Source organism: Cydia splendana, chromosome 6, assembly GCF_910591565.1.
Source record: "Cydia splendana chromosome 6, ilCydSple1.2, whole genome shotgun sequence".
In the NCBI taxonomy this organism is placed as follows: domain Eukaryota; kingdom Metazoa; phylum Arthropoda; class Insecta; order Lepidoptera; family Tortricidae; genus Cydia; species Cydia splendana.
In genome coordinates this window covers 4,385,074-4,401,121 of record NC_085965.1, presented here as the reverse complement: position 1 = coordinate 4,401,121, position 16,048 = coordinate 4,385,074, and positions in this window count along the sequence as shown.

The window sequence follows — 16,048 nt, the reverse complement described above, 5'->3', positions numbered from 1 at the left end:
TTCTTAAGAAAGTACACATGTCTATAAGCAGTGGCAGCATCTTTAAATAATATGAAATATTTCATACCTTGTACTGAGGGCTCGCTCATGGGCCCACAGAGATCACTATAAACCATGTCACCTGGCTGCAGTGGACCTCTGCTGGACTTCTGGAATGGTCTCCGGGCTTGTTTTCCGTATGCACAACCCTCACACACAAAACTGTCACAATTAGTTAGGTCCACACCGTTTATCACATTATTCTTGCACATTTTCTGTATTTCTTTAATGTCCATGTGACCTAAACGCTCGTGCCACGTACGCAAGTCCGATTTTTGCACTAAGTTACACTGATTTAATACAGTCTTCACTTTCACTTCATATAAGTTATTTCCTTTTAAGGAAGCACACATAACTTTTTTACCGTCCAGATAAATAAACGCATCAGAGTCTTTTTTCACAATTTCATAACCTTGTCTTGTTATCACACCTTCAGAGATCAAGTTTCGATGCATTTTAGGGGCATATAAAACACCTTTTAAGATACTGGTCTCCCACTGACCATCAACCCATTTATTCAACAAGATATCTCCCTGTCCAGCAACTTCTACAACTTCCTTATTGCCCAATTTCAATGGGGAACCTCTGTACTCATGTATTTCTGTAAAATATTCCTTTTTGAAAGAAATATGGCCAGAAGCGCCACTGTCCAATAGCCACTTGTCATCTACATCGGGTTCTTTCCACTCACAGTGAGTAACATTGAAGGCTAACATGTCACCTTTTCCCTGACTTTTCTTCGGAGCTCGACATTCTTTTGCAAAGTGACCACGAACGCCACAGTTGTAACAAGGGTAACGATGCCCTTGTCCCTTACTTGAATCTTTCTTACTTGAACTAGGAGTTGAGTTAGAAGCGGTAACCTTTTTTTTTATCTGTTTTGAAACAAATAAAGCGGTTTCAACATTTTCTTCCACATTTAAGCTCGCCTTCTCGTCCAGTAGACGTGCAGTCAAGTTTATTATACTTTGTGACTTCGGATCAAGAGACATCCATGCTTGACGTAAAGATCTGAACTTCGGGGGAAGAGTACTCAAAATCTTCGTCATAATTGCAGTATCACTGATTGTCTCTCCACTCTCCTTGAGTTGTTTGGCCAAGCTTTCAACTTTAGCGATATGCTGAGCTATGCTATCCGTAGGGCTCATTTTGTATTGATAAAATCTCTCGTGAATCATCATTTTCGTAAGCTCAGACTTTTGCTCATAGATAGATTCGAGTTTGGTCAATATTTCTAGTGCGGTCCCGCAATTTTCAATAAGCGCAATTTGGTTAAGATGCATGGCCGATGTCATGATAAACATCGCCATCCCATCATCTTTGTTCCATTTTGTGGCATCCGATTCCGGCTTAACCTCATTTACATCTAAACCTTTCGCTCGTAATGCGCACATCAACTTCAATTGCTTGAAATTCGTTCCATCGAATTTTTCGACTTTTCCAGTAACCTCCATTTTTGTTCACACGCCGCCGTGTTTTGTTTTTTCTTCGAGGCACTTTTTCACTGAATTTACTTTACCGTATAACTATTTCTTTGTTTAACTATCACTCGCGTGAGCAGACAGCCCATAACCACTTGGCGATATAAGAAAAACAAGAAGACTTTCGTAAATAATTAATATATTATATCGAACAACACCGGTAAGTAAACGTAAGCGACCGAACGTCTACCATCGTACTACTAGCGACACATGGCCAGTTTTGGAACTAAACATAAAAAACTAAAGCGCTGTCTATGACAGCAGTCTAATCAGCCAATATCAAATTTCTATATTCAATAAGTTACAAGGAAATGACGAGTATAATCTTCATCCAAAATACGCAGTCACTATATCGCACATATTCTAACCCCGATCCATCGTTACCACCCACTTCGTTACCGACTACATCACTGTCAACCAATTTACGAACCCCGAAACTGATACCGGCCGGATCAAAGTGCCGCGTTTCAGAGAACCCAGTGATTGACATTTAATTAAAGACACGTAGGTACCGTTATCCTTTCGGTGCTTGCGTTTGAAGGGCGTTTTGAGAGCAAGTGAAGTGAACAGCTCTATTACATAATATATGCAATTAACTAACTTAACTCAGGTAATCTCTGTTTTGCTGCTGCTGGGACATCAGTTAACCGCGACCACGACCAGTGAAACCTGTGTCGAAACGTAGGTAAGTAAATAAAGTTAATACATATGTTAAATAAATTCGTGACAGACCCGTCTTTATATGTGAGTTAATATTAGCGTTCAAAACGCGAAAATTTGAAATATTATATAACTTAATTTGGTTTGTTTAACGGGGCGGGAATCGAACCCACGTCTCAAGCTTACACGGTTACGGTCAGCCGCGGCACTCAAAGGCATATTTTATTTCACTTTGCAGGCACTCGTGTAAGTTTTGTAAACGAATTCCCCCTCAATGTTTTAAAAACCCCGTATCCGTAACCCTTTATCCCGTATGATCCAGGCGAGTAGTGGAATGTACGTATATGTAGTCTACCTACGTCTGAGACTCCGAGTACAATAGTGCCCCGGGTGGTTCGTTGCGGTACTCTTCAGCTCTCAGCTCTTTCAAAGCGCATTACTTTCTGTTATTCTTACTGTAGTTTCTAGTTTGTGTTTTAACCTGCAAAAATTGTACTAGTATTAATATTTCTGGTTTTATGTAAGGGTGGTATTCCTGTCCAATTTCTTTGTCCAATGCCATTGCGTCTCACTCTCTCGTTAAGGAAAATGTGAGACGCAATACACATTGGACAAAGATATTGGACAGATGGAACACCCTGAGGTGCATTGGGGTAACTTCCAAAGCGGGATAATTTAGAAAATCGCTAATATCTACTAAACCATAAGCGCTTCATACTTACACTTACCTAGGCATCTTGTAGATACCAAAACTGATTTCGTAACGTCGATATCAGAAACCCTAGTGTAAATTTCATTCGATAGCGTGAAAGTGTTCGCGTTTTTTGTATGTGATTTTGAACAGCGCGCCAAGCGGGACGTTTTGGAAACTCAAAATCCCATACAAAGTGACACAACGCAAACGCGTACATCAAGTCACGCTATCGAATGAAATTTACACTAGTGGTACTGAAGTAAAATCCTTCCTTTCCATATTCCTTCGTGTAAGAATTCTATTCTATTATAAAATGTTGCCATTTTCAATGCGGAAAGCGTATCTCATAAAATGCATATCGATCTGCGGTTTATTGAACCATTGGCTACCACCTATAGATGTCACGTTACGAAATACACCTACAAATTCTACGAAACGATTGAGCTTTTAAGTGTGTTGCCGCCCTTTAAGGTAAGTTATTTACTTGAAGGTTTGAAGTTCATATCGGTCCGGAATTACCGCGGACGACGGAACTCAATTGTAGTTGTGTTGTTTTGATTCTAGTGCCGGCTGTACACACTCGTCGAGAGACAAAGAGACAGACCGAGAACGAGTGTGTATAACTATCTGGGTCTGTCTCTTCCCTTCTCGGCTCGCTCTTACTCGTCTCGTCTCGCCCTTCTCCGAATGGATCGGAGCTATGCCGAGACTCTCGGCGAGTGTGTACAGCCGGCATAAGAGTAGATACAACTGAAGTTAACGGCCGTCTTCCCAAACTTGTACTAATATGGGAGCGCAATGTCTAAAGTCACATTTTATTTATGCAGTGTCTCGTAGTGGGTAGTCTGTGCATAGAATGCATGCAGCTCGTAAATATTCATCATTTTTTCCGCATATACATCTATTCCGTATCTGCAGACAACACAAAAAACTTCTGCGTCGGTTACAAATCTAATTTTGATATTCCATACGCTGCAGCAGCTGTCGGTAAAAAAAATTGAATTTTTAATGAGAATGGAAGGACAGGTATAGGTACAGAGTTTTGAGTAAGTATAAATTTATGTATCTATACACGGTACATTTAAGTTATACTTATACCCCGGTTTGACGGGAGCATTTTTTTAGTACAGCATAACAGCGCTTTATATTTCAGTAATCACTAGCACTACTTATATATTTTAAAGCGTCATACCGAGGTATGAATAATTAAGTATTTAGTTGCTTCAGATTCCCGAAACCCTCTTGTACCAATATTCGCAATATAAGATGGCACTTGAAGATGAATGTGCAGATATGACTGAATTATTAAGAGACACGAGAAGCACCGTAATGGCGAAATGGAATTCATGAGACGGACGATATTCTTGGAATCGGGAGTTCGGGAGGTCGGAACGATAAATAGTATTGGATTGGAAATCGTACTTATAGAAACTCTCAAGAACATGGCAGAATATTTAATTACCTACACAAACGGGTCTACCGCGATATAATTTCATTGTTTTTACCTTAAGTTCCGACGTTTCAGCTGAGTTGAACCAGCTGTGGTAATGGAAAGACTGACGTCCCAGCAAATGTCAACGGAGATATAAATAAAATAACACTAAACTACCCGAAATAATTTTATAAAAATGTTCGGGGTCGTGTACAAAACGCGAGAGCTTAAAGTGTAACATGGCAAAAGTTCCTTTTGAAAATTCTGTACCCTCTTGAAAATCCTCGATTGGTCGGAGACCGATTTATTACTTTCTTCGTAGGTACCAAATTTTCCGGAGTACAATACCAAACAATACCTACTCCCAGGAAAACAACCTTAATAAGTTTTGAACTATACACATGTTCCAGAAGATCGGTTTCCTGGTATTGCTGCGCAATCTGCATTTAGAGCAACTTTAGTTCAATGTTACACTGTCTTATAACTTTGTGTACAATTCCCTGGGCATTTGTGCTTCGCGAAGTTACAGTACAAGTTGAATTTTGTTTTATATAACACGGTGCTCGGATATTAAAGTGAATTTTAGATTACTACTGAACTGTCAAAATCATTTTTTTACTCAATTTTTATAAGTCTACTGACTATTCTGATTTGCTAATCGTGAAAGTAAAATATACCTATTTTGTTTTATTTCGCTGGAATATCAGTTTCCTGATCGCTCCTGGCACCAACAATCAGCTCCCGACCTTACTATACATTGTTTCGTTCTTGTTTGTTCCATCCAATTGTCTCTTTGGTAAATTATCCTATTTCCTTTGTCACTGGGAGAACTATTTGGATTGGGCTTTAGACAGCTGGGGGCCGATATTTGAGATTCGACCGCTTGATTTCGTGTATTTCGTTCAATAATATCTCCACTACTAAGCATTTAAATTCTACTAATAGAATTGAAAACGAGTGGCCAATACCACTAGATTCCCAATTTCTATCGCTCGTATTTCTAAAATTAGCATTTCGCCGTTTACCACTGATTTTCGTGTAATTTTCGAGCGATCGAAATTAAAAAATCGCCCCCCTGTTCTATACTTACATTAAGTACCTACCACAGGCAGTAGCGATGATCGAGGTTTTTCCTTGAGTCTGAGTAATATGCTAAAAGTTCTGAGTAAGACAGTGTGGGATCAGCAATGAATATCACTTTTATTCACACTTAAGGATAACTCACGCAAGACCGGGCCGGGGCCGGGCCGGAGCTTCCGGCGTTTCGTTTTGTATGGAAAGTATCACGTGATCACCGATCAGCCGTCATAATAAATGGCATGCCTCGGCCTCAACAAGGCCCAATCTTGCGTGAGTCATCCTTTACTTCTACAGACACGTTTTTTATTAATCATGGATGTAAGTCAGAAGTTGAATTGTTAATAATTATTAAACAATTTAATTCTAGTATTTTGCCACATTTGCGCAAATACATAGGTATGTAAGGGTAGGTATCTAAAGGTGTCTACATAATGCAACGCGAATTTAATATAGTAAAATATTTAAAATAAATGGGGTTATTGTCACCTTGTCACCTAACAAATTTAGTTAAAATTGCGATTGAGAAATGAATAAAAAAGTTACAAAGAGACAATCAATATCGTTTACCATCTTGCTATTAAGTAGTCGAGGGCAGGGACTGGCCTCTTTCTCTCAATCCTCAAAGGAAAACCCATTCGAAATTAATTATGCACCATTACTTTTACCCTTAAAATTTCGCCCGTTTTATAACAGAAAGTTTAGCATAAAGGGATTTTCAATGATGCAATTTTAATAAGAACTTCAACTGGGTTTCTATTTGAAGCATAGATAGGTACTTAATATTTGCATAAAAACACAGATATACTAGCGACCAGAGTCTTGCTAGTTGATTTCGAAATTTATTTATTTATTTACAAGTTTTCACTATGACATTGATGCACCATGGCGGTTTGATTACAGATGGCCTACTGCGAAACGCGAAAATCGAAATTTCTTTATCTGCCTCTCTTTCGATCGAATAAGCAAGAGTGATAGAGAGGCAGAAACTACACAAACAAAAATACTTTCGATTGTCATGCTTCACGGTAGGCCATGTGATTGACCTAGTGACGCATGATGTGTCATTGATGATGTCAATGAGGTTTGTTTACTGTATGTGCTAGTGGTGCCACCTACGCAGAGCTTTGCCTAATATTTCCTATTGGATTTACCAATCACTTTACTTTTAAATTATCCCTTGCCCATTTCGTTGGCAGAGATCGGACGTCACCGACGTTGTAGGCGATTAATTATCGTCGACAACTTGTCTTCTCTGATTGATTACAGTGTAATCTTGTTTGTGTCTTGACTGATGTTGGGTATAGAACAGATGTAGTGCACAATTGTTTTCACCACACCAGCTCGGAAAGGCTTACTTTGCACTTCAAAAACGGATAGCAAAGTTGCATTCACATGTGAGGCAAAGTAATCAAATGCAAATTTTGAGTTGTTTTCTTATGTTTGCTGGTAGAATTGACTTTTATATGATGATTTTGGATGATAAATATTTAATAACTATCATTTGAATTTGATTTGGTTTGATTTTGGTTGATATTTTACATTTAATATTTGCTTCGGGTTGGTGTGGTGAAAAATTTTGTGTTTCACTCGGGGGCAAATTTTGTTTAACCCTCGTGCTTTCGCAACGCTCAAGATTCCATTTTTAATTTTGGAATCTTTCGCTTGCACGGGTATCGATATTAGCACGAGCGGTTAAACAACAACTTTTCCCCCTTGGAAAACAAATAACTATTTCCATCGTATTTTCTCGGTACCGTCCGTATTTCCATAGAAGTGACACGTGAACAATGCCGACCTTAAAACGATGGAGGTCATTTATACCTTATATTATTATTGCTTAGGTACCTAAAAACTACATAATTATGTTCTGTTTTCGTTATTCAAAATTCTCTAATTATATATGTCGAGGAGAGCCTCTAATGAAAGGAAAGGAAAGGCATTATTTATGTCTGAAGTTCGAATAACTTTTTCTCAAACAAAGGTTAATTAAACGAAATAATTGATACATATAAGTATATGTAGGTACTATTCATTTGTTATGTTACCTATTAACGTACCAAAATAATTTTGATAATATTCACTCATGTTTTGTACCTATTCAATTTAAACCAGTTTGCCTCACATCGCAGTTTGTTGATTTTAAATTATCGGCCCAATATTGGTTTACAGCGAATACCTTTTACATACGAACATGTTTAACCTTTTAGAACTAAAAAGTGCTCCGATATAAATACTATTTAAGTAGGTAATGAAATTGGTTTTTCTTTAAAGATATGGGACACTCAAATCGGTTGAAAAAAAAAACATTAAAGATAAAATTTCACTCAAATCATCAATAATTATTAATAGTTTTCTCTTGGGTATATATTTATTCAAATAAAAAACCTTTCCCTTAACGGGTTTAGGTCTCGTTATCGGCTTAATCTCGCTGTCTTGGCTCTATGTGCCAGCTCTGGTACTAATGAAGCTGCCATCGCAGATTGGCGTTCGGTAGAACTCACTTAGGAGGCATTGGTTTCGGCTTCAAATCAGATAAATTGTGAAGTCTCTCAAAAAATTAACAATAAACTGGCTCTGCTGTGAGCTGTAGACCTCGCGATGAGCTTCATAAGCTTAAAAAATGCATGGAAAAGAAAATATATTTCATTATATCACAGATTTTTTTTTTTATATGTAGGTAATCATCATCATCATCTCCTTCGAGCCGGTTTCAGCCACAGCGACTGCGTCCTACCGCTGGTGCGCTCTCATGTGACTGACATAGCCAATTTTTGCAGCGAATGTGCGGCCACTCTCGCTGCAGGTCAGCCTTCCGATCAAGGACCGGAAAACCCCTCTTTACGCTTAATCCTATCAATTCGGTAACCCAATCGATTCGGTTACCTTATCATTCGGTAACCCTATCATACTGTTACCTGATTGTAATGGTAACCTTATTGAAACGGTAACCCTAACCTTTAACCGAGTTAATCTCAAAACCCCATCGCGATAGGGTTTTTGTTAAGGGTTTTTAACAGGTTTTCATTCAGTTATGGTAACCTTTATTATCGGTTGCTTACTGGTTTGCAACATTAAAGTAGTTTTAGTGATGTGCCGTCAGAACTAAAAAAATACTAAAAAAATAGTTTATTTTATTTACTTTATTTATATTTTGTTGATTTTATTGACTTTCTTTATTAAATTTCTTTAATTTCTTTAATTTAATTTATTTAATTTATTTAACATATTTAATTTATTTAATTTATTTAATTTATTTAATTTATTTAATTTATTTAATTTATTTAATTTATTTAATTTATTTAATTTATTTAATTTATTTAATTTATTTAATTTATTTAATTTATTTAATTTATTTAATTTATTTAATTTATTTAATTTATTTAATTTATTTAATTTATTTAATTTATTTAATTTATTTAATTTATTTGATTTATTTAATTTATTTAATTTATTTATTTTAATTATTTTAGTTATAATATAATAATATTTATAATAAGAACACACCACAGGTAGGTATAAAGATAAACAAAGGAAAGGCAAAAAAACTTGTTTGTGCTGGAGGCTTCATAGACCGCCCATGCCAACCTCGGTTATTCAATAATAAGTTGAATTTAAGTGTGCGTAAAGATTACAATCGTTTGAACTGGTCAAAAACCTCATAATGAGGTAACTGAATAGACTGGGTTTTTATTTCGGTTACCGGTAACAGAGGTTAACTCGATCTGATACGGTTACCGAATCAAAGTGTTACCTTATTAAGCGGTTACCGTTATGGTAGGGGTTTTTATAAACACCTCTAAAATAACCCTATGAAAAACCCCGGTTAAGGTAACCGGTTCCTGTCCCTGCTTCCGATATAAATGTACGTTATACAACAGGAAACCACAATAAAAACTAGTCAACCCATTTTTGAAATAGAAAATTACCTGTTAAATACAACACGCCCCTATGCCCCAACCCTCGCCACATGGGGCGTTAATTTAACGAGATAGGTACGCAATATTACGTTTTGATGCCCCTATTTAATTACAAGGGCCGAATACAATATCAAATTGGAGTACCCCTGATTTCAATTACCTACAATGTTTTGTTTTTGTTTACGTTATGACAAAATTATTATGAATACTAGGCGTAATAATAAACAAATTATTTATTAAAATTATTCTGTAACTAGCGACCCACGCCGGCTTCGCACGGTTTAACAAATTATAAACTTAAACCTTCCGCAAGAATCACTCTATTGATAGGTGAAAACCGCATTAAAATCCGTTCAGTAGTTTTTGAGTTTATCGCGAACAAATATACAAACACATAAACAGACAGACGCGGCGGGGGACTTTGTTTTATAAGGTGTAGTGATAATGTCAATCTGCCCGATTCAAACTTTAAGATACGTCAATTAATAGATCTAGAAACGATATGGATTAGATGTGTCAGTGTCAAAAGTGACGTTTTTGTTTGTTTTTCCGCAATGTAGACATATTGCTAAAAAAAACACATGACAAGCAAGTGAAATAATGAATGAATTCGCTGACAGCCCTCGTGAATCCGAAATGTTCTCGAACACGAGATCGGCTTGCCTCATACGTTATTCAACAACTATTTACTGTGACTCGAAAAACGATATTTCTACCCCCTGACGTTTGCGAGTAGACATCGGAGTCAATAAGTGGTAATGTAACTTTAGTTTATGTGTTTTCGGTTCTCCATTTGGGCTTTGGGAAGGAATATTTAACCAACTCATCATGAAGAGGGCGGTGGTTTTCAAGCGTAGGAGTATTTGGACCGATTATTGTTTAGTCTGCTTTTATTGTCAGATCTGGATAAATTTTGGTTGATTTGAAGAGCTCTTCATTCTGGGCGGAATTAAATACGAAATCAAAACTTGTCCGGCAAAAGAAGGTAATTTTCCCTTAATTTACGAAGACATACATTTTTGTAATTCAAAGGAAGATATATTATATCGTCAGGTGACAAGCAAAACTCACCAATTACCACCACAAGGTCATAGCCATAGTGAACCATATTCGTACTCAAATAAGGATGATTTTTGTTTAATTATTTTTTAGTAGTTAGTGAGTTTTGCTTGTCATCTGACGATATAGTAAAATTGCGCTTATACTTATTGTACAGAATAGGGAATTATCCACAAAATTATATCTAAATCAGACGAAAAATTAATCTACAGATTTTTACAAGTAGTTACATTTATTTGATTTGCAATGATGAAGACAAGGTAACGTGTATGTACCAAAATCATTGATAAATGTTTATTTCATAGAATCACGTAATACGAAACATAGCATCTCAATTCCAAAGTACACAAGAAACAGTATTTAAAGAAATGGGTCAACAAACAGACGGAAATTTTGTGTCGCGTTGCCAAGGATTTCTAAATAATTCAAACCTGCATAATTTTTCAATACAGCTTTAACCCTTATCTTGGTATTGTAACACCCGTGATACATGGAACTTTAAAAAAATCTAGCAGGTTCACTTTATTACCTAACAATATAATTTTGCCATCAATATGTCGAGCTACCCTCCTTTCTTATAGAAAAAATAATGGACACAAGTGTCATTGTAAATTAATTAGTAATAATCAACATGGCGCCACGGAAACAACAGCTTTCGGTTCGCACTGGAAGTTGTGCATTTAGTTCTGAAATTAGTATATATTTTCCATAATTTACATTTTGATGCATTTACTATCTATTAGTGTATAAATATTTACAATGCGTTCGAATTTAAAAACATTTAATACACGGAACCTTACATGAAACTGTTATGTATTATATTAGATACATTGCCAAGAACTCAGAAATGTACATATCGAAAGGATTGTATTACATTTAATACATTGCCAAGTTGTAGTCAAAATAGTTTTACATGTTTTTTATTTTTTTTTTATATTTGTGGGGTTACAAAACATGTTTCAAGTATTTAATATTAGTTGTCGTATTATTTAGTAATTGAACTTTGATTTTTTTTAAGTACTAGATGTTATTTAACTGTATATTCGAACGCTGTAGCATTATTGCTACGCCGTAGCCCGTAGCACGGAAAAATACGTGTATGGCAAAAAAATATGTTTTTTTTTACTTTTAATTATTTGTTTACTTTTCATATTTTACTCAACTGTTTTGCTGACGACTTTTTTGAAACTTTACGGGATAAAATTTTCCGCCCATGTGATGAGGTATTCGTAGATATAATTTATTTTTACAGGTGTAATAGTCATCTGATGCTTTAGATTGCGTTTAATTAGCAATAAATGATAATTTCTGTTGCATTAGATGTTTTATTATTATTAAAATCCACATTTTTCTTCTAAAAAGTAGGTAACTATTTTGTCGAGGGACTGGCATTGTATCAAATATGATACATATGATTTTCCGAAACTGGAAAATCCTGGATTTTTCCCTTATTTTTTAATAGTCTAGTATGCTCAATAGGTGACGAACAACTAAAAAAATGTTTATATTTAAAATATTTTGAGCCTTGCCAAGATAAGGGTTAACCGCTGAAAGACTAACGTATATTTTTTTATTCTTGGCTCTAAATGCATTCAAAGTACCTAATTTCAATGTCGTTAGGGCAAATAGGATATTCTTGTGGAGGAGGAAGGAGACCTAGGTCGTGGGTCTACTCGTTTTTTATCTATCAAGCGATAAATACCTAGTCGGTGTGTTTATATAATCGCGCGGGTGCACACAGCCAAGAGCGGAAGCGTTGGCACCTTTAAACAATTATGACCAATTTTGGCAAAGGTTCAGACAGCATTGGAATAGATAATGCGTGTGTGGAACATATAGGTACATGATCGAATCTCATTCAAATCTTGTTAATTAATAGCTTAAGTACCTAGGTGTTTCGTTAATTTTAGTTCAAAGATGTTGAATTTATGGCCAGGAATGACGCAACCATCCAATTGCGGATTGCAACAATAGAATTCAAAGATCAAGACGCAAATCATTTTCATGACAGATTCATTTTTATGCAAACAAAATTAGGAGCTCAAAAGCCTCTCATTCACCACCGGGTCACCACGGACCCTCGGCTCATTTTTTATGTAGATTGCGTTGAAAGAAAGTTTCACAATATCAGTCTTAGGCGCAAGATTCCGTCAGTCCCTGTGGATATTAAATTCAGCTATTTTCTTATATCTGTCGTCATTGGTATAAGTACTTTAGAGACTGCTTGAGTGCCGCGATACCTTTATAAGGCACGTTACGCTCGGGAAATATTAAAGTAGTGACGTATCAATCTGTGGACTTACCGCGAATCACTTTCGACGTGTTGCCTCCCTGGCACACTTACGTACGAATTCACAAGTGCGACAGAAATGCAACACGTCGAACGTGGTTCGCGGTAGGCCCTCTGTGTTCAAGCATAGACGGCGTTACCGGTAATACTTAGCATAAAAAATAACTTGAAAATGCGACTCATATCGATACCTTTGGGTTCAATTGGCGTAAAGGACATTTTGGCGAAAATGAGTTATATATACAGTTTTGTTCAGAATTCCAAGCGCTATCGTTCTGTATAGTTAACATTTCGATATCTCTTAAAAAGTGTCCTTTACGACCCCATTTTTACACTATGAACTTGCAAAAACAGCTTAGCTCAAGGGGCGTAAATGACCAGTTACAAATTAGATGTTCAAAGATATTATCGTAAAGGTTACCGCTAAATATACACGGTGTGGCCTGTAACATGAGCAAAGAATTAAAACATAGATTGTACTCCTCAAACGGTGACACTTTTGTTCAACAACTTTTAAAAATTATGAAGTATTTAGACTCCCTATTTTTCATACAAAATAAATATTATCTTCAATGGACGCCATCGCCACGCCATATTATTGTGATTGACGTTGCTTGTCACGCCTTAAACATAACAAAATTCGCAATACATTGCGTCTTAGAATAAACTTTAAAGTGTAATAAAAATCAAACCACAAGTTATTTTTAAAAGTCGCTGAACAAATGTTAGTCAGTATGAGGAGTACAGCCTACAGTTTAATTTTTTGCTCATGTTACAGGCCACACCCGGTATATATTGGTGTAAATTACTTACATGTCTTTTGTCGTCCTTTAAGCCCTTCATTTGTGTTAATGATTTTTCATATCGTATGGTCAAGATGGTCGTAAAGGACATATTTTACTATTGATATTTAGGCCAAGAAAGGTACGCTCGGCTAGTATGGCGGAATGGAAATAATTAGTAATAGCTGAAATTTTCGGTGTATGGGACAGATAATAAATCTAGTGATTACGTCGACACATAATCCAAATAAATATATTACATTTAGGTATTTTAAAAAAAATGTAAAAATATAAAAAATCACAGAAAGTTTGTAAAAAATATTAATAACATTTTTTAAATTTATACTCATAGAGAAATATTTGCTTTATGACATTAAGCATGAATCACACAAAAAATAATTCTGTATCCTACATTTAAAGTAAGTAACCTACGGTTATTATTAAATTCAGTATATTTCCGTCCTCAAAAATGGTAATAGGCTATTTTTTCTCTCATTATTTCCAAATTACAATAAGTACAAGCGTTGCAATTTAATCGTACACTAAATAATACCGTATGGGAGGTTTTATGGGGTTGTGCATTAATTGCCTGGTTAAAAATGGTAATAGATCAATATCATATGGGATTTTTATTATGAGTTCTCCTTCATCGAATACTGTAAAAATCGGCTTGAAATATGATTCGTAACACAAAAAACCATCAAAAACGTTATCGTTGCTTTAAAGTTGCCGCGCACGAGCCAGCGAGCTAACGCGATTGGTCGTTGCATGGAGCGGGGCGACGGAACGATGAAACTTCCATCGCCCCGAGCGCGAATATTTAAAAAAGTATTTAGTATATTTACTATTTACTCGGTCAAAACATATGTACCAGTGAACGTAAAAAATATGGGAGACTAGATTCGAACTAATTATCAGCTTTAATCTGGGCAAGAGTGCTGTAAATAAGAAAGTAAATTTTACGTACTTGCAGGCTTTCCGTCTTTGCGTGCGCGTTAAATTTAATACAATAATAGGCCAATTATATAGGGCTATTATACTGACACACACCCAATTTGATAGCAGAAAAAGACGCGAAATTAAAATTTTCTTAGGGAAATCAAATCTTCGCGCCTATAAGTTTAAACTTTAGGTTTCAATAGCGGTCATTTAAGTACCACCCCTCACCACTAAAATGTAATTATCAAAAACGACAGTTGCTAATGTTCCCCAAAGTAAGCATTTCTAGTTAATGCTGCAATACAGTGGTACCGGGCACCTTGCGACGCAAGGCCGAGCAGGAATCGCAAACCTTAAAATATTTGCACTAATTAATTGAGATAGGATTTTGTTAGTACTCTTTAATTGAATAGCAAAAAAATATAAGTTATGCATTAGAAATACCGTTTTTATTCGATTTTTAATTATGTAATTATTGTTAAACTTATTTTTACCGTGTGGTGTCGGTTAAAATTTCACTGGTAACATCATTTGGCGACTAGGGCAATAAAAGTCGACACCACAACCAACAAATTAACAAACAACAATAACCAACAAATTAACAAACAACAAAAATTTGCAGTAATATTCCAAAACTCGACTGAACGCAAGCGCACCGAACCGTGTCGCTCCCCTGACGCGACTCAGTGTCATAAAACGTAAGGCCGTGGTATTAACGACAGCGGATAGCTGAGCGGCGAGCGGTGACTGCAGGCGGCAATAAGGTGTTCAGTTAATGTTTTTATAATTTGAAATGACTTCGTTTCCATGTAGAAATAACCAAACAGACTTTAGAAGCATTTAATATTTTATTTGTGGCCGTATAAATTATGTTTTATTGGTAAATTAACTACAATTATTCATATTTGTGGATAAAACAATATACATACTATAATTAATACTAAATTAACATTAAATAAATACATTATTTATGACATAAAAATACATTGCGCGTATTTAACTACTTAGCACTGTTTAATTACGATACTTGCAAGCAAGTAGTAAAGTATATGGCTCCATCCTATCCTGTACCACGATATACAAGCGATAACATTTTTGCGACAGTTTTGTATAGATAATGGATTTGTCGCTAGAAAATTACGATATCGAGATAAAAGTCAGGTCTCTGAGCGCTATTGAAACCTAAGGCTATACATGTTTTAAATTTGCCGCGCTTTTTCTAGTCAAGCTGAATGTGTTTCACTATAGAATAGTAATCGAATTGGTTCAGATTTAACGTTTAATGCATATAAATAACATAATTAGTAAATAACATAATTTTGGACTAAGTACATTATACATACCTACATGACATCAGGCTATGGTTTGGCGCACCGTGACCCTGAACGGCGCGGTAATGTGTTACGGCTGTTAAGTGAAGTCCAGACGGGATGATCAAATCGACCGATTTGATCACAAATGAAATTGGGGTCAATCTCCAAATTAAGCAACAATTAAACAACTGTACCGATATTTGGAACCTCAGAATAGTATACCCGGCCGGATACCGGATAGTAACTTTGCTTGATTTCAGAGTAAACAAATTGGATTTAAGAAACAGTCACGGTCATATTGTACATTACTCGTTTATTATTTCAAAACAATTTAAACATCCACTCACTTGCACGCGTAGGTA